The sequence below is a fragment of the Paroedura picta genome, chromosome 6 (assembly GCF_049243985.1).
Source record: "Paroedura picta isolate Pp20150507F chromosome 6, Ppicta_v3.0, whole genome shotgun sequence".
NCBI classification, from domain to species: domain Eukaryota; kingdom Metazoa; phylum Chordata; class Lepidosauria; order Squamata; family Gekkonidae; genus Paroedura; species Paroedura picta.
The window spans coordinates 37716493-37730036 of NC_135374.1; positions in this window are offsets into that span (position 1 = coordinate 37716493).

Here is a 13544-nt window from a genome sequence, read left to right on the forward strand (position 1 = left end):
TTTAGTCCCTGAAGAACAAAAACCTGAAAAAAATTAGGTGGCAGGTAATTCTATTTGAGAAGTTAAGATAACCTGGCTGTACTTTTGAACATACATCATCCAATAATAAAGATAAGCTACCTACTTTTAGAGAGAAAAGAGCAAAACTGGGATTTACAGAAAAGAAAGTGGTAGGGAACCATCCAGTATTGTCATGTCTTTTCTTCAGTAGCTGAAGAAAACCATGTTCTGGCAAATATGCCATTTATTTTTGCAAAGGACTAGACTTGGGAAGAATAATTGGCTATACTCTGGAAAAGTTTCAGAGGAACTGAATTCAGGATTTGGACCCTGTTTCAAACTGTGGACTGGAACTATCAGCCTGTAAATCCTTCAAAGCATTAAATTCTAAAGTAGATAAATTGTTGTGTTATCTAATTTTCTTGGTTTCCATCTGGGCTATATCTTTAAGAACTATCTTTTCAAATGTCTGAATTTCAGGGCAATCCTGGACTGGAGTGAATTTTGATTTAATTTTAAACCTTTCACTATATGTTGTGGTCCTTGATGAAAAAAAGTTTTTTAATTTCAATAGTCTAGTCATTTTAAATAAGTCAATCCTGGTGCGAAAGGCATTGTATTTATAGTGAGGTATAAAAGATAACCCTCTACTCAAAACTGAAATCTCCTCATTCTTTAATATGCAACTAGAACAACTGAAGACTATCTCGGTCTCCCGGGAGCCTTCCCCCTCGGAAAACCCACCTAGAATCTGTCAGGGAGTCTAGCTCTTCTCACTGGGCGTGGCTGAGAGTGAGTATAACGGAGATCATCACCAGTTGAACTACCTGATTCAGCCTCTGATGACGAGAAAGTGTTTGGATCCCAAGTGACTGATTTGGACTTAAATTTGGGATTCTTGCCCGTCATCCAGGAGTATACATTGTCTGATTGGTAATCCCTAATATCTCGGTTGAATTTTTTATTCTTAAATTCTTTCAAACTGTCTGAAAATGTTTTTAATTCTCCATCAATATCTGATAATTTCTTCTGAAAGTTCTCAGAAGGATTAGTAGATTCCAATGCCCCTCTAATATCATCAATTTCTTTATCAATTTTAACAATCTCCTGAAAAGATCAATCAATGATAAGAAGCATCAAATCAAAGGAACAACGTGTCAAAAGAGCCACCCATTTTTCTTTAAAAGCCTCATCATCAGTGAATAGAGTAGGATATTTTTGAATACGCAACCCCCGTGGGATGCGATTGTTTCATATATTCATTAAGATAAGCCGCATGTAAATGGGTCTTTCTTTTGTTAATATCTTTGTTAAAATCTTTCTTTTGTTAATATACATAAACTGATCCCAGTTCTCTGACACACCTTCATTGCCAGTCTCCAAAGGTGGAAGAAGTTGTTGTATGCGATCCTTCTCTTCAGATGAATAAGTAAAACCTTGTTGCCACGATGCCATCATGGAATAAGTCACCAATCAAGTATAGAACCGTGGATTCCTCAATGTGGACTCAGAAGATAAAAGGAAATCACGAGGCACAGTGATATAGTAGTCTTCTCTATGTTTATAGGTGAAAAAGTTATAACATAAAGTCTAAATGCTCTAAATGGTCAAACATATGATCAAACATAGTCAACCAAAACGGGATCCTAGGTTAAGTGACCCACTTTCTGTTTGCTCTGCAAAATGAATAGACAAGTAGACAATAGGGTCTTGCCAAACCCAACAAAGGAGGAGAAAGTAAGGGTAGATTGCAGCCTGCCAAGATACTGATGAGATGGCCAGATGCCCAGTAAAGAGAAATGACACAATCCAGTCATTGGTAGCAGACAGATAATTACATGGAAGGAGGCAGGCTAAGAACAGCTGAAGGCCCTGAAAGGCAACACATGCCCTTTCCAGCTAGGAAAAGGGCAGATGACAGACTTTTATTCCTGGGGGTGGGAGTGGGGTTGGGTAGAACCAAGGAAGTGGGGCAAGGAATAAAAAGGGTTCTCTAATGAGAGATTAAAGTGGAGATGGATGGGGAGAGAATATTAAAATGTTGGGGCCTTTTCGCACGGGGATCTTTGTTGCAAATTGTTTGCGGAATGAAAAATCGCCATTTAAAATAGTGGAATTCGTCGTTATGCATACCTGCCTTTGTAGTGGAATCAGTTGCGTTTTTTAGCGTTTCCCACAGGCTTCCGGTCTCGGCAGAAATCGCTAGAAAGGAAGCGCTATTGCCAAGCTCGTCCCGCCCCTGGCCGTCAAGCAGCCAATGGGCAGCCGTTAGCATGCTCCCAAACAGCCCCTTTCCCTTTAAGAAAGGTTTTTTTAAAAAAAAACCTGACCCATAGCAACGAATCTAGGTAGATTCGTTGCTACGGAGAGACCCATCCAGCTGCCTAATGTGAGCTGTCATTTGATTGTATGATTGTTTGCACGCTGCCTCGAGTGATAAAAAAAAATTCCCCCCCCCTTCTCACGGGCCCGATTTTCGGCTGAATTTATGTGTAAAAAAAAAGGGACTTTATTTCAGCAAACGGGCTTTTAAGTGGTTTGTGCTTAGTGACTAAAGGTGAAGGACTGAAGCCAGGGAAGCCTCTAAACAGAAAGAGGCTCGCCGGTGCGTTTATCCCCGCTCGCTCGGAGAAAAAAAAATGGCGATCGCTTCGCCGGAAGTTTGGAGGAGAGAGCCAGGGGGAGGGACTTTGAAGAACCAGCAACAATGGTAACGCACAGGTCTTTAGCGCTACTGTTGCAGATTGGTTGCAGGAGTGTATCGCTATCCGGAGGGTGAATCCACTTTTCTGGATTCCCCTGAAAGCGCCACAACGAAGCGCTTTTTGCGGGTCGGTTTCAGGATTGTTGCAGATTGTCTACGACGTCGTGGGTTATGGCAAATTAGTAGCGTTTCCAATTAGCAACCATTGTGCTATTTTGAAGCCGTGCGAAATGGCCCTTGGAATTGAAGGCAGGAAAATCACTGGAGTCCAGATCATGGAGGCATCATCCCTTGATGGATGCCCAAGAATCTGATAGAGGCATAAATGAATCTGAACTTGACTTGGGTTGCTTAGGTATAATAGCATTTTCTTTTGAGGAGGCTTTTACTTGTGAGGAGACCTTTATTCCATAGCAAACTAATTGGTGTTCCTCACTTGTTCTTGGCTCTGCATCTGACTTGCTACCATGCTTAGGGCTGTGCCTTCTCTTTCAGGGCTAGGGAGTCCATGGCTGTAATAAGCTTAGGGATGCTGCTCCCCAGCTGAAACCTAGGGCTCCCCTGGAATTATAGCTCATCTCCAGACTAAAGAGATCAGTTCCCCTGGAGAAAATTGGGTTCTTTGGAGGGTGGACTGCACAGCATTAGATTCCACTGAGGTCCCTCCCCATCCCAAATCCTGCTCACTCCCAGCTCTACCCCAGATATTTCCCAACCCAGAGCTGGTAACCGTAGACTGGCTCCTTTTGCACAGAGATAGTTTCACAACTATAAGTCATGTTCTGCTGATGACCAGTAAGAGTACTGTAACCCGTGGGGAGAAAACACTACACATCATCCTCCCAGTATACATAATTGCCGTTTTGCCTGAAAGAAGAAGAGTTGGTTCTTATATGCTGCTTTGAGGAGTCTCAAAGTGGCTTACAATTGCCTTCCCTTTCCTCTCCCCACAACAGACTCCCTGTGAGGTAGGTGAGGCTGAGAGAGTCCTGATACTACTGCTTGGTCAGAACAGCTTTATCAGTGCTGTGGTGAGGCCAAGGTCACCCAGCTGGCTGAATGTAGGGAAGCACGGAATCAAACCCAGTTTTCCAGATTAGAAGTCTGCACTCCTAACCACTACACCAAGGGGACAATACAGATATTCAGGCTCAGTACATGGGGACAGAACCCTGGAAAATCAGTGTTCTGATACAAGTGTTCTGAAGTTGGAATATATGTTTGTTGCCCCTTTCAGACAAATGATGATAATACATATCAAGAGGATTACAAGAAGTGTGTTCTCCCCATGTGTGTGGCCTACATAACTACTGAGAAGAGCTTGTAACATGTCATATATATGAATATCTTTTAAGACATTCAGAACTTTCACTAGTTCAGAATATAGCAGATAGCTTGTTAATAGAACATGTTCATGCTGAAAAACTTTCATTGGTCTTCTGCGTGATTCTGGATTTAATAGGGATTCTTGGTTTACTAACCTATAAGGTTATCGATGGCCTGGGAATGCATATATAAATTATATGATTCACAAGTACATTAGAACTTAATCCAAGTCTCTGTTTCAAGTTTTGTTTAAAGTTTGGTGGGTAGCTGGGGATCTGACTTTGTGACAATGTTCTTTTTGAACACCCTTCCCCTCAAATCACTTAGTACTCCGTTATACTTGAGTTGACAAATGGAAGATTCATTTTATAGACTCATAGAGTTGGAAGGGGCCATGCAGGCCATCTAAATCCAATCCCCTACTCAATGTGGGATCCACCTAAAGCATTCCCTGCATTCTTCATGGTTGACATTTGTTTGCTTTCTTATTGATGCTTCTCATTTCTGAGATTTTAAAGTTAGACTTTTAACATGTGGCTTTTTAATTAATGGTTTTTATTAATTGTTGGTTGCTTTTGATGCCTGACATGAAAAAAGGCTAGTTTTAAATAAAACAGGAAAAACATATGTGTTCCTGAACCAGAATCATGTCAACCTATGCAGATCGAGATAGAATACTTGAACTTCAGTCAAATACCCTTTTATGCCAATACCTTAAGAAAAACTGAATATATCCAGAATGTAAACAGACTCTCAGCATCAAATACTACTCACACTGCATGAGAAGCACATAGACTTGTTCAATCTTCCCTTGGAAAAGATGTTCAGGAATCACTCAAGCAAGAGATGCTGTTCACCGAAAAGGTCACATATCTCTGATATTGTTTTCTTTCTGTACTTTTGGGTGCAGTACAACCTCATTTGTCTGAATGGCCTGAGAAATGTCAGCAGGATAAATGGGAGTGCTGTTTACATTGGGTTACATATCCATTCTATGAATCTGAATAACAAAGAGATTCTGGTAATCTACAGCTGACAAACTGAGGTTGCATTATGTATGACAGGTTAAGGCTTCGGATGCTAATGAGTGGACCATCCACCTCCTTCAAGCTTTCTATATCATGGGGTAGGAAGCAATCAGACTTCGGAGACTAGAGAAGTACAGGTAAAAAAGAATGAAAATCCTCCTGGGGCACAGACAAAGTTTTACTATAGAAGGAGGAAATGCTGATTAAGCAACCAAACACAGATGTGTATATAAAATTAGTATGTGCCCAAGCCTGCCAAATGAAATATTTTAAAATTGCATTAATTTCGGTAGGGAGTAATGTATTATACGTTTCCTATCTGAGATTATTTTCTTTTAATAGGGAACAAGCACCATGGAATCAGCACAAAGCAGTGGTTTGCTGACCATTTTCGAATGTTATTCCTATCTTGAAATAACATCCTTGTTTTACTTGGAACTTTTTTTTTCTGGATCCACTTGAAGATAGCTCAGGGTAGACATTTTAGTCTGTAGGTAGGTAAGTAGCCATTTTAGTCTAAGTAGCAGAACAAAATGTGAGTCCACTTTAAAGAACAACAATTTTTCCAGCTTTTATTCTAGTCAAAAGGAGGGAGGAGTTATGGCAAGATGTAATCAGTTTGATTGGAGCCAAGAGATCTGCATAGGAGTGCAAAATATAGAAAATGAACATGTTTAATGAAATTTATTTATCTGTAAACCACTCCGCGGTTATTAAATACAAGAGTAAGGGCAAGTTGGGAGGAGTTAGGGTGGGCTCTGTCCGGGATAAAAACTCAGAGGGGCGAATCAGGAGCCGCTCCCTCCTGGAAGCGTGCCTCCCCATTGCCTCCTTGGCCGCCATACAGTACGGTTTGCTTTCTGCAAATATCTTGAAAGCTTACTCTGGCAGCTTGTAGGACATCAATGGTTTCACTGAGGGATTCTGATTTTTCCCCCCTTCTTTTCCTAATCACTTTTTCCAAACTATTCTTTTGGTTTCTGTGGGTGGGGTGGGGGTGCGTTTTGAGGGTGCTTTGGGAATTACTGTTTTTTTTTAGTGTTTCTTCTTTTATCTGAGGGGCAGCATTTTTTGCCTTTGCCTTTTCTTCTTCGGGTTGTGTTTCTTTTAAAAGTTGATTTTTACAGCTCTTTCAGTTTTCAGTTTTACAGTTCTTTCTTTCAGTGTTCAATGCTGCGACTGGCTGGCTGGGGGCAGGCTGTTAGTCAATTAGCCATGTATAAGCCAAGGAGGTCTTTTCAGTGCTAAAAATTGTGCTGGAAAACTCAGCTTATATGCAAGTATATATGGTATATCCAACAGCTTAGATACAGGAAATGCAAAATGAATTCTTTGAGCCCAGTAGATTTTTGGACTTGGCAAACTGAAATGGAGAAAGGTTTCAAAAGCAGTTTGTGATATAGCATAGGGAGGATGGCCTGTTGATGGAAAAAGTTTTTTTAAAACCTACTGGACTCACTCATTCCTTTCTGAATGCATAAAATAGCTTGTTTTGTGATTTATGCACTTTTTCAAAAGAACATTTATATTTATTGCAATTATGTGGTGGGTGGTGGGAAATGAAGACTGAATATGTTTTGAAAACATTTCTTATCATTCCAAATAGTTAGCCTTTATTATGGAAATAAAGTGATTCTATTTAAAGTTTGATTTCCATGAGAAGACAATGATACAATATCTAGCATATGGGCAACATGTCAATTCATGTAGCATTCAATATATTTATAGTGCTTTGGCATTAAGAATATTGTCAAGTGATGATAGTTGAAAATACCTCTAAACAATCTTATTTTAACTCTGTAAACATTTTCGAAAATGAGCCAATTTATTTATCAAGTTTAATCAAGGACACATAATCCTCTTGTTTTATATTGAGGAGAAATGCTTTTTCTTTTCTGTGGACATTTTAAATTTAGCATTGTAACCATTTTTCCTCTCTGGGCTGAAACCAAAGAGGAGTAGAAGGGGTTCGGCAGTGACTTTTCAGGTTCACATCAGCTCAACTTTATACAAATGCTAATTGATCTGAAGACAATAGAATGGTCAAGTGCCCTCCTTTCTACAACTAGGAAAACAAAGGTTTGGAAGTTTTAAATGCTAGACTGACTCCAGGAAGGAGATTCCTGGAGATTACTAGGACCCTGGATGACTAGGTCAGTGGGTGGAGAAACTAACATGATTTTTAAAAAACCCTTGATTCATTATTTTTTTTTTTTGCACTGGATCCTTTAGAGAAGTCAGACCTCTTACCTCAGGTCTGGAGATGCGGCCAGTGTCCATATGACTGTCTGGAGATCTGAATCAAACTCTAAGGTAATGGATTCTTAGACAAGATCTGTAACTTCTTAAGTTAAAGGGGCCTGTCCTGTATTGTAACGTATTGTATGGCATGTTTCATGAGAGGAACATAAGAATGTCTTTTTGAATGCAATTTCATTTGGAATCTCTTGCTCAATCTAGTGCTGTGCTAAGGTATGCTTATAAATATATTTTTAGCAAGTACTTTAATCTTTGAATGCTTGTAGTGGTTCTCTGCACCTCATAGACCTCCACCAATTTGGACATTATTGAAAGAGGGGGGCCCCAGGAAGGTGGGAAGCCTGGTATTTTGGCAAACAACTATATCTCCAGAGGAACACCAGGCAGTAAGTGGACCCCATGGTGGCCTCACAGTGGGCAGCAGGAGTCACAGAGGCAAAGCCTTAGTCTTAAAAAGGAAGTTGGGAATTCCGACCCTCTCAGCATAGCAGTGCTTATGAGGGAAACACAGAGAGAAAAAGAACAATGTCACTGATGTAAATGAGTTCATTCTCAAAAAGCTTATTTTTCAGATTTCAGTAAAAGCCTTCTATGTCACTACTATGATTTCAGGCAATGAGAAACAGATATCAAGATATAAGGAGAAAGATACAAAGCAGGTAACAGGTAAATACCTAACATAGCAGAATAATGGTTAGAGTGTTGGACTAGTGTCTGGAAGACTCAGCTTTGAATCCCCACTCTGTCACACAAGCTTTCTGGGTGGTTGGGGTCTGGTTACACACTCTCAGTTTATTCTACCTCATAGGGCAGTGGTGAGATTAAATGGAGAATATTATGAGCCAATTTGATTCCCAAAGTGGAGTATAAATTAAGTGAATATATAAATTAAGTCCAGTTTTTGGTGATAGCCATTTTGACTGTGGAATACCAAATTAATAGCAGCAATTTAATCAGTAATAAAAAATTTAGAAGAAGAGTTGGTGCTTTAAAAGTCAAATTACATGATAATGCAGGCTAATGTAACAAAGCCCCGACTTTTATAAATGAAAAGCAGCCCTAGGAGGCTGTGCTTTTGGGGAAAAAAGGGAGGAAAGTAGTACTTAGACATTTCTACAACCACTGATCTTACATATTTCCTTCTGAGCTGATTTTTCTCCTGGATTTCAGTCCTTCATATGGAATCCCATTAAGAGAAAAGGAACTTGGAAGGGTGTGATTTGATATCTTGCATTCCATTGTTCTTTTTCTTAAATCTATAGTCTATGCTGTTTTGCATTTTTTTTAACTTCTAGGATCCATTATATGCTGGCAGAATGGGCCTGCTTCAGCCTGCAGAACCTGTTCTACCTCTCCTACAACAAGGTTTCCCCACACACACCTGAAGAGGGCTTTTCTCTCTGTGTTTCTCAGGTAACTTCACTGCCACCACATGAACCTTTGTATAGAATTACCCACTGAGTAGGTCAAGAAAACCATTTCCCCTTCTATGCGTTGAGGCCTTATCACTGCAGGACAGTTTACTGCTTTGTGCAGCCCTAGAGGAATACCCACTTGCCAACTTCCAATCTTTGTCCTGGCACCTATTTTACAATAGTGTGTCCAAGATTGTGGAGGTCTATGTGGTACAAAGAACCACAACCAGCATGTTTAAAGAATACTTTTAGCATTGCACCAACGATATAGGCTAGAGTGTAAACTGCACTGAGCTTTTATTCCACCCCCAGATCGATTCAGTCCCTGCCCTCTACACAGAATGCGATTTCTGTTTGGATTTGGGGTGATTTAAATTTTTCTTCTGCAGCAAGAAGGATTGATCTGGAGTGACCCTACCTTTATTGTGCAATATCTCAGACTGCTTTTAATCCTCAATATCCATTTGGGAAAGAAAGCTCCGTGGTAGAGAACCTCTGATAGGCTACACCTGGTCATGTGACACACTTGCCTTAAAGGAGAAGCCCCTAATTTCTCTCAACTTCTGTCAGTCCTGGATTTTCCCTCCCTCATCTGCCTTTTTTGATCCTCTCCCCCACCCCTCCAAGAAAAGAAAGAGGCTCCCTGCCTGGCTCCTCTCCCCCCCCCCCTTCAAGAAAAGAAAGAAAGAGGCTTGCCTCCCCCCCCCCTTCTGAGCCTCCCTAACCACGTGCAGAAGACTTTCCTGTTTCAATGGGGAGTGGGGGGGGGGAGAGGAAGACCCGAGTGCAAAGCGATCTGGATTCAACAGGATTGACAATGGAATAAACAAAGTAAGTGCAAACTCTGCCTAGATATTAGGAAAAAATTTTTCACAGAGAGTAATTCAGCAGTGGAATAGGCTGCCTAAGGAGGTGGTGAGCTCCCCCTCACTGGCAGTCTTCAAGCAACGGTTGGATACACACTTTTCTTGGATGCTTTAGGATGCTTTGAGCAGATCCTGCATTGAGCAGGGGGTTGGACTAGATGGCCTGTATGGCCACTTCCAATTCTATGATTCTATGATTGAGCAAATGATTCAAAATAATTAGATAAAATGCAAATCTTCTGTCCTTCTGTCTATATGTACCCTACCAGATCTTAAAATATAGGACAGGCTCCTTCGTTTATGAAATTACAAAAGTGCCCATTATGTTTAAGTTTCTTTCACCTCCTTGTGCAAGCACATTGGCAATGGCTGCCTGCTCTAAAACTCAGTTAAGAGTTCTGTGTCCTCAGATGAAACCTGCACTAAAGAGTCCTTCTCTTTGCCAGAAGGAGGCTTTTTTGTATTTCTTTCTTCTCCCACTTACCAGGCCAGGCTGGGTCAATGAGGCTCCTCCTGGAGATCTCCAGGAATTCTTCCAAATGCCTGTTTCCTGATTGGAGAAAGTAGGAGAGGTTGACCTACCTGTTGCCTCTAACTATACCAATTATCATTTTAATGAATGTGAGCTGGTGAGCAATTAGATTGACTACTCTTTTCCACCTAGTCTTTGCCCAAGAGTGGAAAAAAACCCTGTTAAAATCGCTCAATTCAAACCTCCACAGAAAAAAATTGCATTTAACGCATGCGTTTGCATGTACTTTGTACTTTGCCCCTAAGTGGCTGTGAAAGCAGACCTTTGCACTGTAATGGAAGTAACAGTGCATCAGATAAATGTTTCTGATTTTTAAAAGGAAAAAAAAATCTTTTGTCAGATGATAATAAGGTAGAAATAAATAGCCCCTGAGTAAAGGGCAAAGATTTGCCACAGATTAAAATAGTTATAAAGAAGAAAAAAAAAACTTATAGCTAAAGGATGACTCAGACCTGATAGAGGTTAATAACCAAATACCCAGGAGGTATCTCCTAAAGCAAGGGTATTTAATATCCTAATGAGTAGGACAGGGATGTGAACCACAATTTGTTCAAATATGCTGATGACTCCAAATTGTTTCCCTAATAAAAGGCACTGAGGACTGTGAGAGCTGCAGGTCAACTCATTTGACTGGGAAAATCAGCAGAATGCGTTATAATAGAAGTACTATAATAGAATAAAAAGGAACAATAAAAAGACATTTAAGAATTCTTTATTGTGAATGCCAATGGAGTTGGTTTCTTCCTCTTCAATTGCCATTATGGACCAACTTGCCTTCTTTTGCTAAATAATGTAAGCAGAAGGAACACGTAGACTCCCATGCACATTGGAGTCTTTGAAGGAAGCATGGACTTTCACAGTCACCCCAGAGATTTCTAGTGCAATTATTCTTGGAGTAGATAGTATCCTGAACCACAAGGATGCCTGGACTGTCAATAGAACACATTTGTTCTTGGATAATTTCCAGATAACTGTCTTAATTGTGATCAATAAGCTATCTGAACATCAACATGGAGCATTTTTAGCTGCTTTGAGACACCTCCTGGTAGAGAAAAGCAGCATATAAGAACCAACTCTTCTTCTTCTTCTTCTCCTCCTCCTCCTCCTCCTCCTCCTTTGCTGATTGGAATGAGGCTTGCACTTTGTCTACATAATGAGAAGAAGGAATGGCTTGTTGTAGTGGCTTGTCATAAAGTGCTGGTGAAGCCTAGACTTCACACCTTTGTTACCCCTAGGCGTAAAAAGCTGCTGTAAGGAATGCAGTGGATTGTTAGACCCCTATACCATCCACTCAGACTTGTTATTCAGAAGAGCATTATTTCAAGCTGAACCAAAAGGAGATTTCTGGGTTAGAATGGTTAATGTGACTACCCAGGAAGTACAGCTCACAAAGAATCAGATCTTGGGAACAGTGTCTAAAATAATTCTTCAAGATCTGGAAGTTAAGAGCAGTGTAGGTACAAAGTCTGTAAGTGAACTAGGTACTGTGAGTTGATAGACGGAGTAATAGAAGACACTGTTAACCAAATGCAACAGAAACTTCTAGAATATTCAAGTTTGTTTTCATACAATAATGAGGAATTTGGGTGATAATTGATGAAGTGCACCATCAGATTGTGGTAAAGTTAGGGATTATGAAAGTGAAAAAGCTTCCACATGGAATCCCTTTAGCATACTGAAAAATTTACCTCACATGCTGAAAGAGGGTTTAACTTTGGGCCTTTTCGCACAGGGATCTTTGTTGCAAATTGTTTGCGGAATGAAAAATCGCCATTTAAAATAGTGGAATTCGTCGTTATGCATACCTGCCTTTGTAGTGGAATCAGTTGCGTTTTTTAGCGTTTCCCACAGGCTTCCGGTCTCGGCAGAAATCGCTAGAAAGGAAGCGCTATTGCCAAGCTCGTTCCGCCCCTGGCCGTCAAGCAGCCAATGGGCAGCCGTTAGCATGCTCCCAAACAGCCCCTTTCCCTTTAAGAAAGGTTTTTTTAAAAAAAAACGACCCATAGCAACGAATCTAGGTAGATTCGTTGCTACGGAGAGACCCATCCAGCTGCCTAATGTGAGCTGTCGTTTGATTGTATGATCGTTTGCACGCTGCCTCGAGTGATAAAAAAAAAATCCCCCCCCCCTCTCACGGGCCCGATTTTCGGCTGAATTTATTTGTGAAAAATAAAGGGACTTTATTTCAGCAAACGGGCTTTTCAGTGGTTTGTGCTTAGTGACTAAAGGTGAAGGACTGAAGCCAGGGAAGCCTCTAAACAGAAAGAGGCTCGCCGGTGCATTTATCCCCGCTCGCTCGGAGAAAAAAAAAATGGCGATCGCTTCGCCGGAAGTTTGGAGGAGAGAGCCAGGGGGAGGGACTTTGAAGAACCAGCAACAATGGTAACGCACAGGTCTTTAGCGCTACTGTTGCAGATTGGTTGCAGGAGTGTATCGCTATCCGGAGGGTGAATCCACTTTTCTGGATTCCCCTGAAAGCGCCACAACGAAGCGCTTTTTGCTGATTGGTTTCAGGATTGTTGCAGATTGTCTACGACGTCGTGGGTTATGGCAAATTAGTAGCGTTTCCAAATAGCAACCATTGTGCTACTTTGAAGCCGTGCGAAATGGCCCTGAATATTCTACATTACCTTGGGCTTCCCTAAAAAGTCATTGTAAAGAAACTTATACGTGCAGTGGCTCCTAGGCTCAAAACTAGGCTCAAAGGCTCAAAAGAAGAGGGAGAGATTGACTGAGGAAGGGGGGGATTGAGTGAAATGTAAGAGAAAGAAGAAGGAAGCGGGATTGATGGAGGGAGGGGAAGAGAAAGAGAAAGAAGGGAGGACATTTTATGAGGGAGGAAAGAAAGGATTTTCTGAGGGAGGGGAGAGAAAGAAAAAGAGGGAGGACCAAAATAGGGGTGAGAAATAGAGGGGCAGATTGAGAAGGTGTGTGGGGAAAGGGGGGAGCAGTGACTGAGAAGGGCTGTGGGTAAGAAAGGGAGAAAATTGACATAAAGATTTGAGGGGTGAAAAGAAAATTGCTAGAGAAGGGGAAGGGGCAGAAAGATGGGAACATTGACAGAAAAGGGTAGAAAGAGAAGGAAGTAAAGGCAGGAGAATACTTTACCTCTCAGGTTTCTTGCAGATCCCCCCCCCCTTTGTCAGCCTAGGTACCAGATTCACAATTTATATGGACCACAGAGCTTTGCAGTAGTTACTTAGCAAGCACAATCCAGAAACTTATTTATGGAGGTGGATACGAAAACTGAATATACAATCACAATTTATCACAAACCTGGAAAGCAGAATGTGGTTACAGATACTCAAAGCCTCACAGGTGAAGTGAAAAATAGATTCAGCCTCGTCCTGGGAAAACATTGTCCAGGATCAGAGGAAGGCCTTTGAATGGAGTTGCGTGGCCTATGATAAGACA